This window comes from Protopterus annectens, chromosome 15.part0 (genome assembly GCF_019279795.1).
Source record: "Protopterus annectens isolate FY-2018-M chromosome 15.part0, PAN1.0, whole genome shotgun sequence".
NCBI lineage: Eukaryota > Metazoa > Chordata > Ceratodontiformes > Protopteridae > Protopterus > Protopterus annectens.
This window is the reverse complement of record NC_056749.1, coordinates 203,081,756-203,103,841: the sequence shown is the minus strand read 5'-3', so window position 1 is coordinate 203,103,841 and position 22,086 is coordinate 203,081,756.

The window sequence follows — 22,086 nt, the reverse complement described above, 5'->3', positions numbered from 1 at the left end:
AATTGTGTTTCAACACTAGTTCCATAAGCGTAACTAATACTGCAACATCATTATTGCTAAATTTGTTGGAATCAAATAAGAACTCTTCGAACCATTCAAGCCCATGTGTGTGTGCGGAATCACATTGAACAAATTGAAAACATCTACTGTCAAAAAAGAAATGTTTACTATCGCTGATAATCCATTTAATTGTGCACAACTATTCTTTACAAATGTTTGACTCTGATTTACTGAATATACTCAGTAAAGGATTTAACTTTGTTCCTATGGCAAGATCTAATGTGGTTGAACTGATTATTGACTTAAAAGAATTTGTTAGAAAACTTAATTTTAAATTAATGTTCGAAAATGACAGGATTAGTGATGGTATTTTGTTTAGAGCCAGTTCTTGGAATCCACCACTACCTGCCGTTCTTCATTTGTTTGAAACTCTTTGTGAATTTGACTTTAAAAACTATTAACCAATAATCCTGTTGATGGTTGTATGGGTAACCTTAACACAAATGAAAGAATGTTATTGAATAAGTTGGTTTCTAACAAATCTCTAAGAGTGATGAGACCTGACAAGGGGGGTGGGGTGGCTATTATGACTAAAGCTGAATATAATAACCAAATGAACATGATGCTATGGGATGGTACACTTTATGAGGAAGTGTCACGAAACCTGGTTAACATTTCTAACTATAAAATAGATCTGGCCTTGAAGGATTTGTTTGACCAAGGCCAGATCAATATAGATTTATTGAGTTTTTTAAGTGTCACCCACCCCAGGGTACAGAATATTTTCAATATCTGTAAAATACATAAAAATGTATATGACACCCCAATGAAACCCATTGTTAGTGTAGTGGCTTCAAAAACATTTTTTCATTGGTAAATACATTGATTATAGGTTAAAGGCCGTCTTGGGGGAAGAACAGCATTTATGCATTGACTCTTGGCATTTCCTGAAAAAACTTAATGGATTATCAGCGATAGTTTTTCCCAAAGGGGATGACAACGCAGTTTTTGGCATTAATCTTAAGGCTATAGTTTCGACACCAGTCATTAGTCTCAGTGAGGCCTTTCCATAGGATGCCTACATCACTTGGGGAGGTAATAATGGCTTCCAGCTTGCAGACGTCTGCGAACTTGGTCAGCCAGAGTCCTTCTGTGTTGGCCTGGACTTCTGAGAAGTAGATGCCAAATAGGAGAGGACCCAGGACTGATCCCTGTGGGACTCCACTCGTGACTGATTGACAGTCTGACTAGGAGTCCTATACATTCCCACTGTGGGTTCTATCTGTGAGCATATTTGCAACCTACCTAGTGTTATAGGCGTTGATGCCTAGTTTGATGAGTTTATCAATAATTCCTGAGTGGGGAATAGTATCAAAGGCCTTAGCCAGATCGAGGTAGGCTGTATGAACTGCCTTGCTGTCATCCACTGCTCTGGTGACTGATTCAAAGAAGTCAACCAGGTTGAGCAGGTATGATCTACCTTTCACAAAACCAAATTGCATGGGATCTAGAGTATGGAGAGACCCTATATCCTTGTTAAACTCATCAGGCTAATGGGGCAATGATTCCCAGGGTCTGTAGTTGCTCCCACTTTATGAAGAGGGATGACTGCAGCAGTACGCCATTCGGTAGGGACAAAGCCTGAGGTGAGGCTGTGATTGAACAGGGCACACAAATGTGGTGCCAGTTCACTTTGTAGTTCATGTAGAACACATCCAGGGATATTGTCGGGTCCCATGGAAGCTGTTTTTTTGGCCTTGGACAATGCAGCTTTAACCTGTGCTGCAGTAATGCTGGGTGCCTGGCATTACTCCGGTATTGTGATTGGTCCTTTAGGGGGGAGAGAGGGGTAAAGTTGGCACTGAATCTGCCAGCCAGTATGCTGGCAATATCTGTTGGCTCAGTATAGGAGGTACCATTGTGCACTAACTCAGAGAAAACCTGAGTATTGCCATGGAGATTCTTGATATAACTATAGAAGGCTTTGTGGTTGTTTTTAGTTCTGCCACAATTCTGCCTTCATAGCTGGCTTTAGAGGTTTTGATGAGGGATCTCAACTTTTTGTTAAGGCTAATAAGGGAGTTTTTCCAGTCTTGGGACTACACCTTTTTCTGCAACAGTTTCTTCCTTCTGTTGTAGAGTTTATTAATGGCATGGGACCACCAGATTTGTTTCCTTATTTTGGAGGAGTACATCTTGGTTTTGTTGGCAATGGCTAGTTCCATGCATTTATGTACATGTTCGTACAGTGCATTGGTGTATGATTCAGCAGTCATGCATCTATTTTCCATTGACATGGGTGCAGTGAAGTTAGCCACCTCCGTTTTTAGAAGCCCAAAGTCTGCTTTGGGGATAGATTTTCATGGTAGTTACCTTTGTGGGGGGTGATTAGTTTGTGGTCGAATCTAACCAGGGAAGAATTGAGTATTGGTGTAGAGCAATGGTTGCCCATTTTAGTGATAACCAGGTCAAGGATGTTGCTTCCTTTAGTGGGGGTAAGAATGAGCTGATCCAGGGCATTGGAATTGATGAATTCCAGGAAGCGTTGGGCCAATGTATTGGTGCATGAGTAGTTTTCCCAGTTGATGGAGGGGTAGTTGAAGTCACCTAGTATGAGAATGTTGGGTTGGACCCTAATAGTTTCCAGTGTGCTTGGGAACATGGAGTGAGAGTCTTGGGACATGGTTGGGGACCTAAAGTAGACTACAACCTGAATTGCCATCTTACCCAATGTTAGTTGTACCTGAAGTATCTCAGATGCGTTCTGTTGGGATACTAGTTTGGAGGTGTGCATATCCTTTATGAATATGAGACACCACCACCTTTGCAGCTTCGGTCCATGTTCTGGGGCCAAAAGGTGTGGAATGATTTATAGCCTGGTAGCGCAGGGTTGCTTTCTGCTGCTTTAAACCAGGTCTCTGTTACAGCAAAAATGTTGATGTTCTCCATTTTAAGGAGTGCTTTAAGCAAGTACATCTTGAGATTTAGACTTCTAGCGTTGAACAGCATGACCCTAAGATTGCATTTATTTATAGCTGTTATGGTGGTAATTTGGTCTTTGGAACATCACCTAAAAAGGCACTATAGGGTTGGCAAGAGCCTTAGCCAGTACTGGAAACTCAGGGGTGACAGATGCAGATCACCTCTGGCAAAGCATTGAGGTCTGTCAATCAGGTCTGACAAGTCTAATATGCAAAGCCATGGAAATTATCAAGAAGGACATTGGCAACCTACAGACACTCGACCCATCACATTTTGGATTTGTTAAAGGAATGGCTTGCCTACTCAACCTGGTAGACTTCCTCAAGAGAGTCACCAAGGCTATGGATAGAGGAAAATGGTACATACTGCTTACCTTGACCTGGTCAAGGTGTTCAATACAATACCTCACTCAGGTTTTATTGAAATCTCTCAGAACTGGGCATAAATCCCTTCGTAACTTGCTGGATTGCTGGTTGGCTCACAGATATGACCCAAAAAGTCAGGTTTGGTGAGGCCACCTCCACTAGGAGACTGGTCACCAATGGAGTACTCCAGGGCTCCATGTTGGGCCCACTCCAGTTTGGCATCGACTTCTTGGAAGCCAAAGCTAATTGGCTTATGTCAATGGCTGTGGCTTAGCAAGTTCATAAATGACTGTAAATCTTAGATTCTCCCTTTGACACTGGCATTCCACAAGAGGGTATAACACAAATGACTGGTGCCAAAGCCACAGATTAAAACTTGACACAAAGAAAATTCATTACAGTGCCCTTTGGGAAATTGTCCACCCAAGCTAATTACTTCATCAATAAAATACCCTTGAGTTGACTCAATAATTTGAGACCTAGGAACGTATGTAGACCGTAATCTGGCCTTTGACTAACACATAGCCAAGATAGTAAAAAAAAAATAATAATTTTATGCTGCTCAACTCATAAGTAAGGCTATGGCATCCAGGACCAAGGAAGTTATATTACCACTGTGTTCAGCCCTTATCAGACCCATCATTGAGTATAATGTCCCCTTTGGCATTTTCCTAACCAGGCTCTTGTGACAGAATGCCCTCAAAGGTTCCTCACCAGGAGAATACAGGGAATGAATACCCTGTCTTACACATATTGCCTTAAGGCCCCATCTATGTCCTCAGTCTTCTACAGGTTACTGAAAGGCAAACTATGCCTGGCATATAAGGCATCCTCTTATCCAGCTCTGATGGATCCCTTCCACATCTACAAAACCAACAGCACCAGAAATACGAAACTGAACTTTGCCTGTGACATATATAGGACAGGCTGGGGAGACCCGTATGTATCTCAAAGGATCCCAGTACTATGGAATAAGCTCCCCATCCAAGTGAAGCAGAGTTCATCCCTGAACATATTAAAAAACCTTGATCATTGGATGGGAAATCACAAATTCATGTCTCTGATGGACAGAGGTTGACAGTAAGTAAATTAATTCCCAACTAAAATACCAACCCCCCCCCCCCCACACACACACACATAACCCTTAGCTATCTCCTTACTAACATACTCCACCGTGTAGACATCCAAGGTACTCGGGGACAAAACTGGGTTGGGTTGCATGGCTAGGCTTATAAAGACTCTGGTAATCATTAGCCTAGTATAAAACTATGAACATATAGTAGTCTTCATGTTTGTAGGACTATTTGATTTTTGGAGATATAGGAGGTCTTGAACTACAGGTTCACTGATGGCCCAAAATGCAAGGCATGGATCACCCCTAAGTAGTCTATAAAGCACTGAATATAGGAACAGTGATTCTAGTCTCTCTCTTGGTAGCTCAGATCATTTAAGTCTATGATATTTTTACTTAAACACCTCTGAAGTCTCACTAGTTTGATATGCCTAATGAGATACATCCCAAAAGGGACATTGTATTGCATTATATGTATAGGCCTAATTAATACAGAGTAAAAGGGCATGTCAAATGTTAAGGTGGCACTGTAACCCTCCCCAGAGTGGCACTCAGGCAGATGCAGAACTATGCTAATCTGCCTTTAGTACATCAACTCACAGACTGTTAGAAATCACGTTACACATTTGCTTTGCCAGCTACAGTTCCACCATGTGAACCATTCTGGCAGGTGTACTCGTACAAATGTAATACTCCCAGCCCCACACTTTGCATAGAGTATGTAATGTCCTTTGGTTGTCAGATTATGACTCATTTATTTCAGACTTTTCACACTCACCATACATTTACTCTCATCTACCTTGAAATTGTGCCCTCTTAATCTGACCACAGCTTTATCAGTTTCTTGTGTCTGGCTCAGAGATGTAGCTAGTTATTTTGGCACTCAGTGCCATCAGCTGTAAGTTGAGGAGCAAAATAAAATTTCTGTCTTTTTAAACTGTAGTAAACTGCTTGCTATATTTGTAACAGGTTAAGCTAAAGCATTTCAATTTAGACTGAAAATGCAATACCTTCCTTTATTTCTGAAAGCCGTTAATGCACTTAAGGCTGATTAGCATGATTAACATGTGTCAATTGCACCCTGTAATACTTTGCACTTGGGGTAGCTGCCTCCTTTGCCTGCACTTCTAGTCGGACTCCACAGTGTCAAACCATCATTTTGTTTACAGCATCTTCCAAGCCTTCAGTTAGCTTGACAGCAGCAGTTTGGAACATTTTGTGGATGACAAAATACCATGCAGACGTATAAGGACTGTGTATCTTTATAAAGATACTTTAAAAATGAGTTGAAGTTCTGTTTGTGTAGACTTACCTGCCAAGAACTATGATTTTATCTTATACTGGTAAGTAAGCACACCATTTAGCAGTATTGAGACATCTTCAGCTGTAAGCAATGGGGTAATACTCTCTTTTATTCACATAATTTAGATCCACATAAGCTCCCAAATCCCAAACAAGTGGGTGAACTTTTAGGGGAGTATTGTTAACGTGGTAATTCCCTGTGGTAGATGACTTCCCAGAGGATAAATAATGCATTTTTTGGCATTTAGTTTCTGTCTATGATTCTGGCACCAGTTATTTATTTGAGACAAACATTCCTGTAGGTTAGCTAAGTCATTTGGGGATTCATTGACTGCTTGTAGCTTGCAGTCATCTACAAACTTAGTCAGCCAGAGCCCTTTGGTATTGGATTTTACTTCAGAAATGTAGATACTAAAAAGGAGAGGCCCCAGCACAGAACCCGGGGGACTCCACTGGTGACTGGTCTCTTTGTAGAGGTAACTTCCCCATTTTGATTATCTGTCTCCTATCTGTGAACCAGTTGCTAACTTACTAATTGCTATTCTTTTAACTTGCTGTCCTGATCTTAGTTATATTACTGGACAGGTATCCCTGAATATGCTGAATATTCAGCTTTATTTTTCTTTTGCAATTGTATATAAAGTATCTATATTTGCTCTAAAATCTTTTAAATATTTTGATGTTTATTATTAATATGAACAGTTTCATTGTGTCTGTGCCTTGCTTCCCTGGTTGTGTCTGAAAATGGTCCTTTGGACCTGTTAATTTTCCCTGTTGACAAATGTCAAATCATCATGTTTTGATAATGTCTTGGCAGGAGGCTTAATAAATAACATATACATGCAAAGGATTTGATCTAACCTCCTTAAGGTTTTTGTTTCATATGATTTCTCTAGGAGCAAGGGTGTACTACATGACATGAAAATCACTGTAGTTGTTTCATTATCCTTAAAGCTATATACCCATATGTAACATATGTGTGTATGAGGGGGATGTTAATGTGTAGCACAAAATGACAAATGGTTTTACCCATTCGTAGCCAGTAACGGTATTACTGTATGAAGAAACATAGTTCTAAATTGCTGCATGCAGGAAACTATAATTCTGTATATCTCATGGATGATACCATAAATCATTTAATTGTAATGCTGTGTCATTTAGTTTGTTGAGTTGTCATCTTATTGAGTGGTTACCCCTCACCTCCCTTACTTACATATTCAAATTCCAAAGTTACACAAAACATGGGGTAAGGGGCACACTCCTTTAAAGGGCAGCAGCACTACTGCACCACAGTCACTTATAACACACAGCATATAAGTATGTATACATACACACTCTTGCATACATGCACCACACAATCTACAACTATGTAAACACACCAAGCATCACGTACTAACCAAACAGGGACACTATCACACACATATCCTATATTACATACATATATCAAATACCAAAACCCATGTGTGTGATCACCTCACACTCACTTTCACTCACAATTATACTCAAACTTTCGCCACACAGAAAATAACTCATTAAGCTGACAACTCAACAGACTAAATGGTACCTCAGTACACAGTATATCTATGTCACGGGTTGTTTGGCCTTTTATGTTATACACATAATACATAATGCCTATCATGCAAATCTGTTAGTGGAAATATTATTTTTTAATTGGTATAATACTGTATGCCACAATTCAAATGGTTAGATTCCTGTACTTGTAATGTGTATTTGTTTGTGTGATGCAACTGTGTTATTTGTTCACAATACTCCAGTGCACTGACCTTGGACAAGACACTACTCTTAATCACCCAGTTTCCTGCACAGATTTTTCTGCAACAATTACATTTTACATATCTTTTTCTGACATTTTTCATTTAGCATGTGTGGTACTATGGTATGCTTGCTTTACATACAACCAGTGCTATACTATACTATACTGCTTATATGTAATACATAGGCAGACAGTTTATGTTGCAATTTCAATGTCAGAAGCATTCTGTTATGAATAAAGATGGCTCCTCCCTGTTGTGATAGCATATTGCCCTTACTTCAGTGTTGTGTAGACAATGCAATACTGCCATGATGCATTGTAGTTTGTATCATAATGTAATGGGCTACTACAGTTCTCCCAAGGCATGTTCGGTGTATGCAGAAATCTTTGGACATATACCAAGCATGGAATGTGTACATATCCATATACAATATATCCTGCATATATTGTGTTGCTGTCCATATTACCTGATTTCATTTCAGCAGTTTTTCACACAAGGCCAGCCTTAAGCATGGGCACCATTTTTCTAGGGAAGCTTTCCAACATTTATTTATTTTTTCAAGAAATGAAACATGGCATTTTTTTTGCTCTAAAAATAAATAAATAAATGTAAAAATGTCCTGGGGTGCAGCAGTTAAAAGAAAATATGCCAACAGCACATTGGGAACCCAGGGGGAGGTACTGCAGTTGACTTGACCATTCAAATCACTTTACTCTTCATAGGTGGGATGGAGCAGAAAGCCTGTAATGTTCAAACGTAATGTGAATGGTGCTTGGTGTGGGCATGCAGTGTAAAGCGAGCTGAAGTTTGCATTGGCAGTGACCAAAGATTTTTTTTTTGAGGGGCAAGATTGCAGTGATGCCTAGCCTAAATGTCTGCCTTTTTTTTTTTTACACCTTTTGCTGTTTCTTTACATGTTTTCTTTATCATCTATTATGACTTTCACTGTATGCTTTCAAGTATCGCATTATTTAGTCCTTTCGTCTTACATTATCATTGGTTGATATTTTTTTTGTCTTTGAAAAGTTGTTACCTGTTTGCTGATGAGCCTTCTTGTCCTGTTGTTACTGCTTCTACTGCCATGTTTGCTGTTTTCGTCTGAGTCTTGACTTAAGGTATATACTTGGATTACTGAGGTGGAGACAGTCAGTCTGTTATCTGTTCAGATTGGAAGCTTAATGGCTGTCAGTGGAAGGCAACAGTTGTTTTCTTGGTCCATAGTTAGAAACCAGATATGGTGAAAGTGATATGTCATGGCTTGTCAACTGGAAATCAGTGAGGATGAAACTTTCAAAATGAAGGAATATTAACGTATTTTCCACATGTCAATGAGCATTTCTAGTTCAATGTAGTCATATATTTTATTTGGCTTTTCATCTGGTACTTTTGACTGTTATTTTCAATCTTGATATTTTAGCCAGCTAGAATAATTCTTCCCATTATGTTTCTTGATGTTTATCAGACACATTCCGCTGTCACTTCATTGATGTAAATCAGCATCTGCTTTATTGTTGCCTTCTGTTTGGATGGACTTATTGTATTACTGTTATCCATTTGGACAGTTTTTCATTGTTATTGTTTTACTATTATCCATTTGGACATTTTTTCATCATTGTGCATTTTCTAAGTATCTCTTCATGATGAGTTATTATGTTAAAGTATATTTTATATGGTAAAGAATTCTTGTATTGATTGAACTATATTGTATGTCGTTGGACTCCGATTTTTTTCTATAGCTACTTGTTTTTAATTATACATTTATTCTCTAATCTTTCTAATTAATTATTTTAATTTCATATCATTTGTAAATTGCACATGTTGAACACGGAAATGAAATACATTTAAATGTGTCACTTTTTGTAAGAAGAAGAAAAAAGTCACAGGTTTTAAAATGAACTATATGCACAGGTTCTTGTACAAGTCATTTGATTACTTTTTGAAGGTGCTTAGTAATTAACAGTTGAGCAGTGGCATTAGAGAGTGGATGTGTTGCAGTTACATAGTTTGGATTCAATTATTTGATCTTTTAGTGAGGTTTTAAAAGGCTTTAAGTTGTTTATGAGTCCAGTTTGTGTGGAAGGTTGTTTTAATCTTTGAAGATACTTACTGAGAATAGAAAGTCCCCATGACAGTTACTGAAATGTTGATTCTGTACTAGGTTAAATTGTTTAGAACATGTCTTTTTAGCGAAAACCATTGAATGAGTTTGGTCAGAGATGGAGTATCGGTGGGTGCTGGTATAGCTTGTGTGTGATGACTAACTGGATGAAGGATATCAGGTGAAGGGGTTCAAGCAATTTGAGGGTGTCTGAGGGTGAGAAGTGATGGGAAGATTTGAGAGGTTACATACATATTTACTAGTGTTGTTGTAGTATTGCTAAAGTTTTGTGTGAGATGCAAGATTGGAGGTTGATAAAGATGGGTGAGGCATACAGGGGGCTGGGGAGGAGAAGAGAGGTAGCTACAGTTTTCCTGCTGTGGTCATTTAGAACATGTTTGGATCCATATAGCGATCCTAGGTTAATGCGTATGTGTATTTTTTTATTGCAGTCAACAAGAAGGTCAAATTTTAACTTGTCAATAATGAGACCTAATATTTTACCATGTACCTTACTAGATTTTTGTGTTGATTACTGGGACAATGTTGAGGGTACTGGTTAAGGTTTTTGTAGTTTTGGGTCGAAATAAAAAAGTTTGGTTTTCTTTGGGTTCAGTAATTGCTGGTATTTCTGTATCCAGTTTTCAGTGGAGGTGAAAATGCCTTGAGTGATGGTTTGTAATGTAGTTAAGTGGGGTAGAATCATCTGCATATTTTATGACTGAGGCAAGTTTTGATTCTTTGTTGATGTCATTGATGAATATGTTGAAAAGAACTGGCCCTAATATGGAGCCTTGGGGTATCCCTGTTAAGACGTGGAGGAAGCTAGAGTGGGAGTCTAACCACTTGACAGACTGGGTACGATTGCTGAGATAGCTGTTAAACCAGATAGTGGAGGATGCCATGTCTAGGAAGAGAAGACAGTGGAAAAGGTGGTGGGAAAGAGTATTAAATGCATTGAAGACATCAAGGAAGATTGTGGAGATGATGTGTCTGGAGATCTTACTACGGTTGACAGTATCAAGAAAGTATAGAGGGCTGTTTCAGTGCTGTGGTGGGTTGAAGACCATGTTGGGTGGAAGAAAGCAGTTGGTTATCAGGCAGTAAAGTTATAAGAGCATAAATACATCTTACAAGAACTTCAAATAGGGGAGATAAGATTGCAGTTGGTCAGTAGTTGGATAGTTCAATGGAGGCTACATTTGTGGGGTGGAATTATGAAGGAGAATCTCCGTTAGCTTGAAGTGTAGTTTTCTGCTGTAGATGTTTTAATAAGAATGGATACAAGGTAAATGATGATGATGGCAATTGTTTGCCTGGGAGATTATGTGCTGCGATTGCTCAGACCTTTATTTTATTTATTTATTTTTTGAGATAGATATTTTCTAATGTTTTTTGTGGGACCATTTCTTAAGATGACTTTAGTTGAATCAACTGGAGAGCAGAGAAAGTTTGGGTGAAGTTTGGATTTATTGTTGTGTGTAGGTGGTGCTGGCAGAAAATAAATGTTTATTCAATGTATTAGCTGTTTGGTTCTGATAAGAATGGATTTGGGGGGGGGGGTCCTAGTTCATTTCAAAAGGTTGTTAATGTTTTGTCTGAGATGCTCTGGGTTGTTAGGGTGTTTATATGTATTTATTTGTGTCTTAATATGACTTCTTAGGTAACATTATGTTTTCAGATTGGTTTGGTTTCTATTTGCATAAATGTATAAATATGAAGATTGTACCAAAAGGGTTAAGATTTTTCAAAATACCAATGGGTATTATATTGAATGATGCATGTATAACTGAATTTAATGATTTTTTTGATGACTGTGGTTTTAAATACATGAAAGTACTCATCAAATATAATGATGAGAAATTAAGCAAATTGATACAAGAGGTAGAGACATTAAATACTAACATAACCAACGATCTACTTTTTTCTGATTGGGAAAAGTTATATACAAAACAATTCAATATAGCTGAAAGGTGGATATTAAACATTTGTGAAAGAAAACAGAAAAAAATATCTAGAGGTGTGGAACAATATAAAAAGGGTGTGGCTTATGATTGGCATATGTATAAAGGGAGAATAGATTATGTAGATGAAGGACATAGTAAGAATAAAAATGAAGGAAAGGGGTTTCAGGAAAATATTCCATCCAACAAATATGAATCACATTTTCACAGGGAACAGGAACCACATGGACAACCCTATCGGAGCAAAAATCAGAAAAAATACCCAAAATATGGGAGGAACAACAGCAGACAATGGGGAAGGAAGGAAAATTGGTAAAGGAAGAAAAAAAAACAAGGTTAAAAGTAAGAGGAAAGAAATGAAGGTACAAGATTACATTTATACATATGATAATTTCAAAATATATAATTTTTCAGATTTAGACATAAGTAGTACGCATTTTGACGTATTGGCTAAAGGTATGAAATATATACCTATTCCAAATTTCAATATAATTGATTGTTTATGTGAGGTAAAAAAATTCACAAGGAAGATCAATTTAGCTATTTATTTCAACAACAAACCCGATACGTACAATTTGGTGAATAGTGACAAAAATTTGAACAAGTTAAATGATACAGAGTTTAAACTCAAAAGTACATTTATACCTCCCAGCTACCCTAAGGTAGACATTTATGAGAGAGTTGTAACTAGGGAGATATACAATATGTTCAAAGAGTATAAAAAGACAGTAATCAATAGTAACCTAACGGACGAAGAAAGTAAAACTCTGAAGGCATTACAGACGAACACACAAATCAGAGTGATGAAACCTGATAAAGGGTGTGGGGTAGTCATCTACGATAATATGCAATATATTATGAAAATGTATGATATATTGCACTTGTCAGGCAATTATGAAACCATTTCAATAAATGAAATTAACATCGCATACCAGAGAATTGATTCATATCTAGAGGAATTCCTCATAGATGGAAGCATATCCAATGTAATTCATAATTATCTGAAGGTAAAATATCCCAAGATGGCTACCCTTGTAGGGATACCGAAAGTACATAGAGATACTACTAACCCCCTATTTCGACCGATAGTTTCAGGTAGCCAATCTAAAACATTTCCTATTGGAAAATTCATAGACATATTGTTAAAACATGTGTATAATAAAATATCCCATATGGTCAAAGACTCCTGGGAATTTTTATGTATGTTCCCAACAAACATTTGGCGAGAAGGATATATGTTTATAACTATTGATGTTATTGATTTGTTTTCATGCATCCCCAAACAGTTAGGATTAGATGCATTTTGCAATAGTATTTCTAAACATTCTGATCTGGAATTGGATGAAATTTGCCTCATAATGGAATGTATGTCATTGGTTCTGGACCACAACTTCATATATTTTGAAGGAGAACATTTTAGGCAGACCAGGGGGGTAGCTATGGGAGCAGCATGCACCCCAATATTTGCCAACCTGGTCATGCTGGACTGGGAGGACAGAATTCCTTTTCCCAGTACCTTTTACAAAAGTATCTTACATTATTCCAGATTCCTTGATGACATACATATAGTACGGGGAGATACATAGCAACATTTTGAACGATTTATAGAATTTTTGAATACTAGTAGTGATTTTTTAAAGTTCACATATTCACATAGTTATGAAGGGATGGCATATTTGGATACCTACATATACAAGCAAGATGGAGATTTAAAACACTTTTTCGAATGATTATCTGGCATATGATAGTTGTCACCCAATGAAGTTAAAACACAACATATTTAAGGGACAATGTATACGTGTCATATGTATGACCTCAGATAATAATGAAATGAAGAAGGAGGTAAAGAACATTGCAGGGTTGTTCCGCGATAGAGGTTACCCGTCAAACATGTTGAAGGATGTAGGACAATATGTAATAAATGAGTGGGAAAAAATTTAAGCCACTTTCTGGAGCTGGATCAAATAGTTGTAATAACAATAATGTCACAAATTATTGTATGAAAGATACAAGTTGTCACCAAAGGTCATTCATTATATCTTATAGCCCTATTTCAAATCAAGTATTAGATATTATGAACAAATGTTGGCATTTGATATCCACAGATGGTAATGTGAGTGACACTGTGGGTCATAAACCAGGAATAGTGTACAAAATGGGTATCAATATAAAGAAATTATTGCAACAGTCCCCCAGAGATGGTATGAGAAGTGTAGAGTCCAACAAATTGCAAAATACAGTATGTGGTACCAAAACATGTGGTGCATGCAACCAATGTAAATACATATTGGAAAAAAGATAAATTATACATCAATAATGAATATAGACAGTTAGTGAAATTTAGGAAAGGCAACTGCAACACAAAAATGGTGATTTACATGGCCAAATGTTGCACATGCACCAGTTACTATATAGGCAAAACAGAAAGCGTATATCTGATCATATGTACAGAATATCCAAAAAAGATCCTACAAATGCATTATCTAGGCATGTTGAGAAAATGGGGGTCAAACATGAATTTAAATTTGCCTTATTAGATATTATACAGATAGACCCCAGCGGAGGTGATTTCAAGAAAATATTAAATTTTAAAGAAGTGTGGTGGCAACTATTTTTGGATACAACTACCCCACTGGGATTAAAATAATTTATTTCATGTAAGCCCATTTTGGAGATGGACATGAGATGAAATTATTTTTTCTAAACAAATTTTCTTAATTTTTTTCTTGACAGTCAAATACATGTATTCTTATGACAAGGAGTTTCCATTGATAGTCAATTATTGCTCTGCTTATAATTATAATAGAGATTTGTTTAAGTATGGCATCATTGTTCATTATTTAGAACATGGTAGTATTCAGCGATGCATTTTCTAGTTGTGTGACAACTTTTTAGTAATGTGACAGTTTGAGGAATTTTTACTTGAAATGTATTTAGTGTCCCAATCAAGCATTTTTTCTCTTAAGAACATTCATTTTTTCTCTTAAGAACATTAATTCTTTGTAACCGTGTCCACAATGTTTTAGTTGTTTGTTTAGTTTAACATACATATTTTTATAATAAGGTTTTTTATAATAATTTTTATAACAGCTTTTACAATAATTTATACAATAAGGTAAATGTGGCCTTTTTTGAGGCTAGGTATTATAGTTTATTGAGACCGGTTAGGTATTTGCGTGTATTGTCAACTTGACTGCTGCTTTAAGAAGTATATACAAACAGCTGATATTTGGCGCCATATTTTGAATTTAAGGTGTATACAGCTTAGTAGTAGCGTTCTGAAGAAGCTCACATTTAGTGAGTGAAAGCGCTTATCCGTTTACGTTGTATTAGGTCCTTGGATGTTTTTACACTTTTGGTTCATGTATCGTGGCATATGTTGTGAATAAACTTTCGTCTACTCGCAGAAGGAGGTGGTACACTTATTGGAGTTTCCTGGCAGTTCTGTATCTTGTTGGTTTGGTTTCTTGTTTTGTGCCATTGTTTCCAGGCACTATCCCCAGCTTTCAAAAGATGTTTTTTTGCATGTTATACAGGGTGCATTTTTTACTTAACATTTTGTGTCTTAGCAAGGCTTTTTGGTTTAATATGGTTAGAAAAGAGTGATAAAGTAGGAGACAGCTTCATCTAAAGGAAGTTATTTGAGGGGGTCCAATTACACTACTTCAGAGTTTCACTGAAGGTGGTTTTATTAAACTTACTGAGGGTTTTGGGGGTCTTCGCTAGTCACTGTTGATGAATGTAGGGTGGTGATCACCAAAGGTATGAGGAAAAATTCTTGTTTAGATGATTTATTTCTGGGTTAGTTGACAGAATGCAGTTCAATATGGATGCTCTGTTGGGCTACACATACTTGATTGTGTTTTCACTTATATGTACAAATATGTATTTATTTATTTACTTAATTTACTTATTTACTTATATATTTTGGAGTTTTCTTCCTGGGCCTTCAATAAAAATGAACAACTTGTCCCAGTTATGCTTTCCTGTTAAACTAAAGCAAATAAAAAAAGAAAACAAACAAACAAATAAATACATATATACACTTTGCTTTTAATTGTTATTGTTCTGCAAAGTCCTTAGTCTACAAACATTATCTTAATTTGATTTTCATCTTTGAGATGCTGGCAGTGATCAACTACCTGTCTGTGCAGTTGAAGGATCAGGATAAAGCCAAATAATTTGAGGCATGGGACAAGGGGAGCAAAGGCCTAAAATAAGGGAAAATTTTAAATATTATTCTACTTTACATTTAAAAAGTTAATAGAACAACAGGGTCTATGCACCAACATGCATTTTCTGAGCAATAAGTAGAACAAAACTCTAATGCCTGGGATTTTTGACTGACTGTAATCCTCATTGATTTACCAGAAAATCAAATATTTTATGATGGACACATCAAAATATCGGCAAAATAAGGAGAGTTAAGAATGGTGGGTAGCTGTTGCAGTGCTAGGAAAAAATATTTTTTTAATTTAAAAATCTGATCATCTAAGATACACACAGACTGTAGTTATAATTGATAGGGGTATCTGAAAAGGAAGATAACCAGCTGCTGCTGTTTGCTCAATATACTGGTTTTCTGATTCGATTGACTCAACCTGGGATACTTTAATGTGTGTCAACTGTTTAGGGTGGTGGGGTTGTTTGGACAAAAGTAAATGACACCCTTTTCAATTGTTCAGTTTAATCAGTCATTGTTTGGCTTTGGAAGACTACTATGTATTTGTATGAAGCAAGATGGACTTCTTCACCAAACATCTTATATACACAAAGTATTTATACTTGCTGGAGCTGTCTGTGGAGGAAACAACTAGCTGTCTAGTGTTGCTTGGTCATTATTCTGCTTTGTAGGACTAGTGTGATTTGTGTGAAGCCAGCTGGAATACTTTAATGTGTGGCAACAGTTTGTGTCGAGCAAAGGTGAAACACATTACGTAATCATCCTCTTTTATGATAGACAAAGTACTAGCACACATGACAGCTTTATGTTATACACACACAAACCATTTACACATATAACATGCATATGTAATGGCTTCAACATATAGTAGCTCAAAAGGCTTTGCTGTATGCTGTACAAAGTGCGTGATTTCTATGTCACCCTTATGATTCTCATATATAATAGTTTCTTTTGTGTTAGTGTGTGTAGCAGTGGGAGGTTAATTGATATGCTGTTTACTGCAAACCGTGCATTGTGTAATGGATGCACTTGAGTCAGTCTAAAGCTTAGATAACTGTTACCCATTGATTGTTACTTGTATGACTATTGTCAGTCCTGTGCCTTTCATATATTGTTTGCACCTGTATTATGCATTTGTTTCAGTAATTGCATTGTTGAACACTGTTGATCTATACTGTGTTATTCAGGTTTGCACACAGATGTGAAAAGGCCTACTAACATTTATGGCTGTATGTCAACAAACGTGAGGGAATGTATGGGGGTTATGAATTAAAAAGAAGAATCTCAATTTGGCAAATACTGTAGTATCTAGCCTGTTTGACTAAAGTTGTGAATTTTCAGTAGCCAATAACAGTGACAAAGACACATCAATTATGAAGGTGTTCCTTACAAACTGTTCTTCCTTTCAAGTTATGGGTAAGTAACAGAAAGGAAATTGCTTTGGCTTCAAATAACTATAGGTATGGTGCTATGTCTTTTAACCTACAGTTAACTAATACAGATGAAATCCCTGTGCTTTAAGAAACCATTGCTGAAATGTTTTCCAGTCGTTATGTTAGTTCACAATATGCATGTGTTGTAGGAATATTTTAGACTGATAAGCAGATTTAAAATTTCAATATTTTCTAAAACTAAGTTATTTTGCAGGAAAACAGTAGTATAAACAAATTCTGACAAGCATAATTTTATTTATTTATTTTATTTTATTTTACATTTGTTGACCGGGAGAATCCGACTGGATATATGTCCATTTTCAGCGGAGGCCCGGGGAGAAAAGCTCCACATTTACAGTAAATTACAAACAAGTTACATAGATACATATTAATATATTATTGTAGTAACAAACAAAGTTAGAGAAAAAGGGCATATCATATATGTAATTAATAAAAAAAATGTATCTGCTGGATAGCATTCATAGACAAGACATCATTGTGAAACAGATAGACACGGACAACAGCGTAATTATATTTATACTAGGTAGTCATCTTTTCAAAGGTGTGAGAAGAGTGTTAGGTAGAATAGAGAAGAAAGAAAAAACCTTAAGAGGGTGAGAGAGAAGGTCACGGAGAGTACAAAAGAAGGAGATTGCTTGATAGAGGAGAAAAAGAAGTAAGCTTAAAGGAAGAAGTTAATCTGGATATGAGCATTGGCAAAGCCAGTGAGACTGGTAGTGGTGGGTTAGACTTTTTTTGAAGTGGGGTAGGGAGGTAATGGTGGTAATACTGGGAGGGAGGGAGTTCCATATCTTACCAATGGAATTGGCAAATAGAGCATCGCCTCCAGAGTTACAGGATTTGACTGTTTGAATAAGTGTCCTGCACAAGGACCGAAGGCTATTTAGATTGATGTATAGTATGATTAAATTCTCCAGTGCTGGAGACTTTTCAGGGTGTTTGAGTATTTTGAATGCCTCAATGAGTTGGTTCTGCTGGAGAAGGTTTGGGAGTTCTAACCAGCCGAGGTATTTTAGGTTAATACAATGATGGGTTCTGTATGGTTTACCAGTTGCAAATCTGGCTATATGATTGTAGGAGCATGATAGTTTATTTAGGTCAGATTTATTAAGGTTGGTAAACATTGGGGAGGATATAGAAGGGTAGAGAGTAAATGAGCAATGGTTACTTTTGCAATTGGTGTTAGAAAGGATTTGATTCTATATAGTGACCCCAGTTTCTTGTTAACGGTCTTAATAGTTTGATTAATGTGGATGTCGAATTTGAGTTTATTATCAGTGGTCACCCCTAATAGTTTCGTGTGGGAGTCTGGGGAGATAATTGTCCCATTATTGGATTGTATGGTAAAGGAAGTGTTAGAGAGTTTTTGGGTTGGATAGAAGAGTAATAATTTCGTTTTCTTTGGATTCAGTATTAGCTGCCGTCCAGATAGCCACTTTTCTATTGCTGTAAAACAGCTTTGGGTTTTAGATAGTAGTTTGTCAAGAGATTTGTCAGAACATACTAATGTCGAATCGTCAGCATATTGAATACAGGTGGCCTCAGGGATGGCTTTATGGAGGTCATTAATAAAGACTGAAAAGAGAAGTGGTCCCAGTATGGACCCCTGAGGAACTCCAATGGTGTTTGGAAGGAGGTTGGAGAGCTTATTATGCCAAAGTACTGCTTGCTTCCTACCAGAGAGATAGGCCTGAAACCAATCTAATGTTAGGTTATCCAGGTGGAGATTTCTTAGGGTATCATGAAGCAGTCGGTGGTTAACCATATCAAAGGCCTTTGATAGGTCCAGAAAGAGTGCTGAAGATATTTTTTTGTTATTCCGGTTATGGTTTATTATGTCCGTAAAAGAGAGGAGGAGTAGTGCTGTGATTGGGTCTAAAGCCATGTTGTGAGTTGGTCAGGAGTTTGTTCTGGGTAAGATAGTGAAGGAGTTGTTTGTGTAGACATTTTTCCATGATTTTGGCCAGTGGTGACATTATGGCTATAGGCCGGTAGTTTGATAATTCTGTGGATGAGCCACCTTTATGGAGTGGGATTACGATGATATTTTCCATATTGAGGAATTGTAGATTCTGAAATGGTACGATTAATAAGTATAGAGATGGGGTAAGCTATGTCATCTGCAGCTAGTTGTAAGTATTCAGCTGGCAGAAGGTCTGCAGAGAGGGTGGTTGGTTTAAGCTTTTGAAGTAAGGATCGAATGATGGAAGTAGAGACTGGTTGTAGGTGGAAAGTGTGAAGAGTTTTTGGAGTGAGTTCTGTAACAGTGGAGGCTGTGGTGGATAGTTGGTTAGCTAAGGCTTGGATAGTATCCGTAAAGAAAGTGTTAAAGGTATTGGCTACTTCTTCGGGGTTTTTATCTGATATTATTTCTGGGGTAGGAGTGGAGGATTTCCCAGGATGGAAGCATAACCATTTCCTTATAGTGTATAGCAAACAGATGAAGTGAATTTATGATGCATCCTCCCATAACCTTAAATACTGGGGGCTTCTGTATGAATAGCCTTTAGTAAAATATGGGAAGTGAAGTAGAATTTGTAGCATTTAAACATGAACATATTTATCAAAAGTATACTTTTAACTTAAAGAAAAGAAAACTTTGTCTTTTTTGGGGAGGGGGTATAACCCCTGCACTCCCACTGTGAAGTGTGGGTTTTGGCTCCACACTACTGATATTCAAATGTTCAACTCTGAGGGTGCTGTATGTTAAAGTAGGGAAAGTAGTTGGTTTGGTTGAAAATCAAGTATTTTCTTTTCTCTGGTACAGTCTGACCTTGGCATTAGAACAGGAAACTAATGGGAGAAACGGATCCTCACAACAAGGGAGCATGGGGTATTTTGCCCTTATGCAGATTTTTTTTTTTTGCCTAATAGTAGATTATCAAGTTTATTTATATATCCACATAGAGGCGAGTTGTCTTACTCTGGCATGATTAAAGTACAGCTGGAAGATAATTACTCATAGTTATAATGTTTGGCCTCTGTGGTACTTTGCTGTTACAAATTCACATTTCCGATTCTGTCTTTGAGTTATGCTACAATACTGCTGTATGGGACATGCGTAGTGCTAATATTAATGCCATAAAAGCATTTCTCCGCTGCAGTTGTTAAATAAATGTTTGTTGTGCCTTTAAGGTAAAAGCATTACATTTTATGCCATGTGATGTTTGTTATTCCGGCTTGAGGGGTGGGTGTGATATTTAACTTCCGGTGAATGATACCTGCCATAACAGTAATAGGGGTCTATGACAGAAGCTCGAACTTTCAAAAGTTCGAGTCTCATATGGTCGACACCATATGAGCAAACTTGTGAAAGGTCAAGCGTTTCAACGGAGATCGCCGTAGGGAATATTTCCCTTTACTTCAATGTAGTGTGATCTCAGAGTTGGTATATTTAAGTAATGGGAGATGTAGGGGGTGCAGGGGGCTTGCCCCCCCCCCCCTGCTCAGAGCATTCAGGTAGTTTTTTTTGCTTTTGTTTACTTTTTATTATATGTTCAATCTTTTAAAACTTCGCTCATATGGTGTCGATCGTATGAGTGTCGAAGTTTTAAAACTTTGAGCATATAATATAGACCCCAGTAATAGTGATATTCATTCACAGTGAGAGGAGTCATTTATATGGTGTGAAAACCAGATCTAGCTGGGGATATTTTTTATCATATTCCTACCGTTGTTTTCAGAGCAGCTATCTCACACAGAAAGTTCAGTGTATTTAATTAACACATATGCTTCATGCAGAGAAGAAAACTCATGCAACCAGAATCTTTCATATAGTTTTGAGTGTGAGCAGCTTGAAACAAAGCATGCATTCCAGTTGTTTATGTGGTAATGCCTATAGGTACTGCATACATACACGCATGAGATGTGTGTGTGTGTGTGTGTGTGTGTGTGTGTGTGTGTGTGTGTGTGTGTGTGTGTGTGTGTGTGTGTGTGTGTGTGTGTGTGCATATAGATAGATATGCATGTGTAATACACACACATATATAGTTTCTTTTTTTTAATGCTGGATGAGGTATGAAGCAACACCCTCAGATCTGGGTACTATCTGGAATGTCCTGGCTATAGTCTTATGTGTAAACCCTATTTGTTATCACAAATGGCATTTTTTTGGGGGTGGTACTGTAGCACTGCAGCAGTATTCTGTTATTACTTTACTAGTGCTACACATTCTTCAGTTTATGTAGTTTGCTTTTAACAGCAGGCTTCTTGTTTCCATATAAAAAATCCACTGTGCCACTGATGAAAGAAAGATTTTTAATGACCTACCACCTCGGCTCACAGCCTTCCAAGAGTAAAAAACACATAAAATCTCATTCAATAAATATACACTCCAACAATTAAATTAAGGTGCTAATCACCATTTAGAATTAATAACATACTTCCAGTTGCATTCCTTATTTAAACCAAATGGTTTCAATGTGTTATATTTTAAGCTAAACAAATTTTCCTTTTGCAACAATTTTCTTTTTAAATCAATACATTCTCCCAAATGTATTTTAATTTGTTCCAAAACACATCCATTAAGACAAACAGGGTTAGCATTATAACATTCCAAAAAATGTGCTCCTAATGGGCTATCTAATTTCTTATTTTTTATATCCCTAACATGTTCCTGCAAACATTTTTTAAAAGCATGACCAGTTTCTCTTATATAGAACAAATTACATGAGCATTTTAATACATATATCAATGCTTTTGTGTTGCAAGTGTAGTTTCCATTACAATGAAATTTCATACCATTAATATTTGAAAAATATTTTACAATATTTCTGCAAACAGAACAATGCTGGCAAGGACAAGTTCCTATATATAAAGAGAGTGAGGTAGAACCATGAAGCACAGGATCTGGTGGTACAAATAAATTACTGACCATCATATCCACACTAGG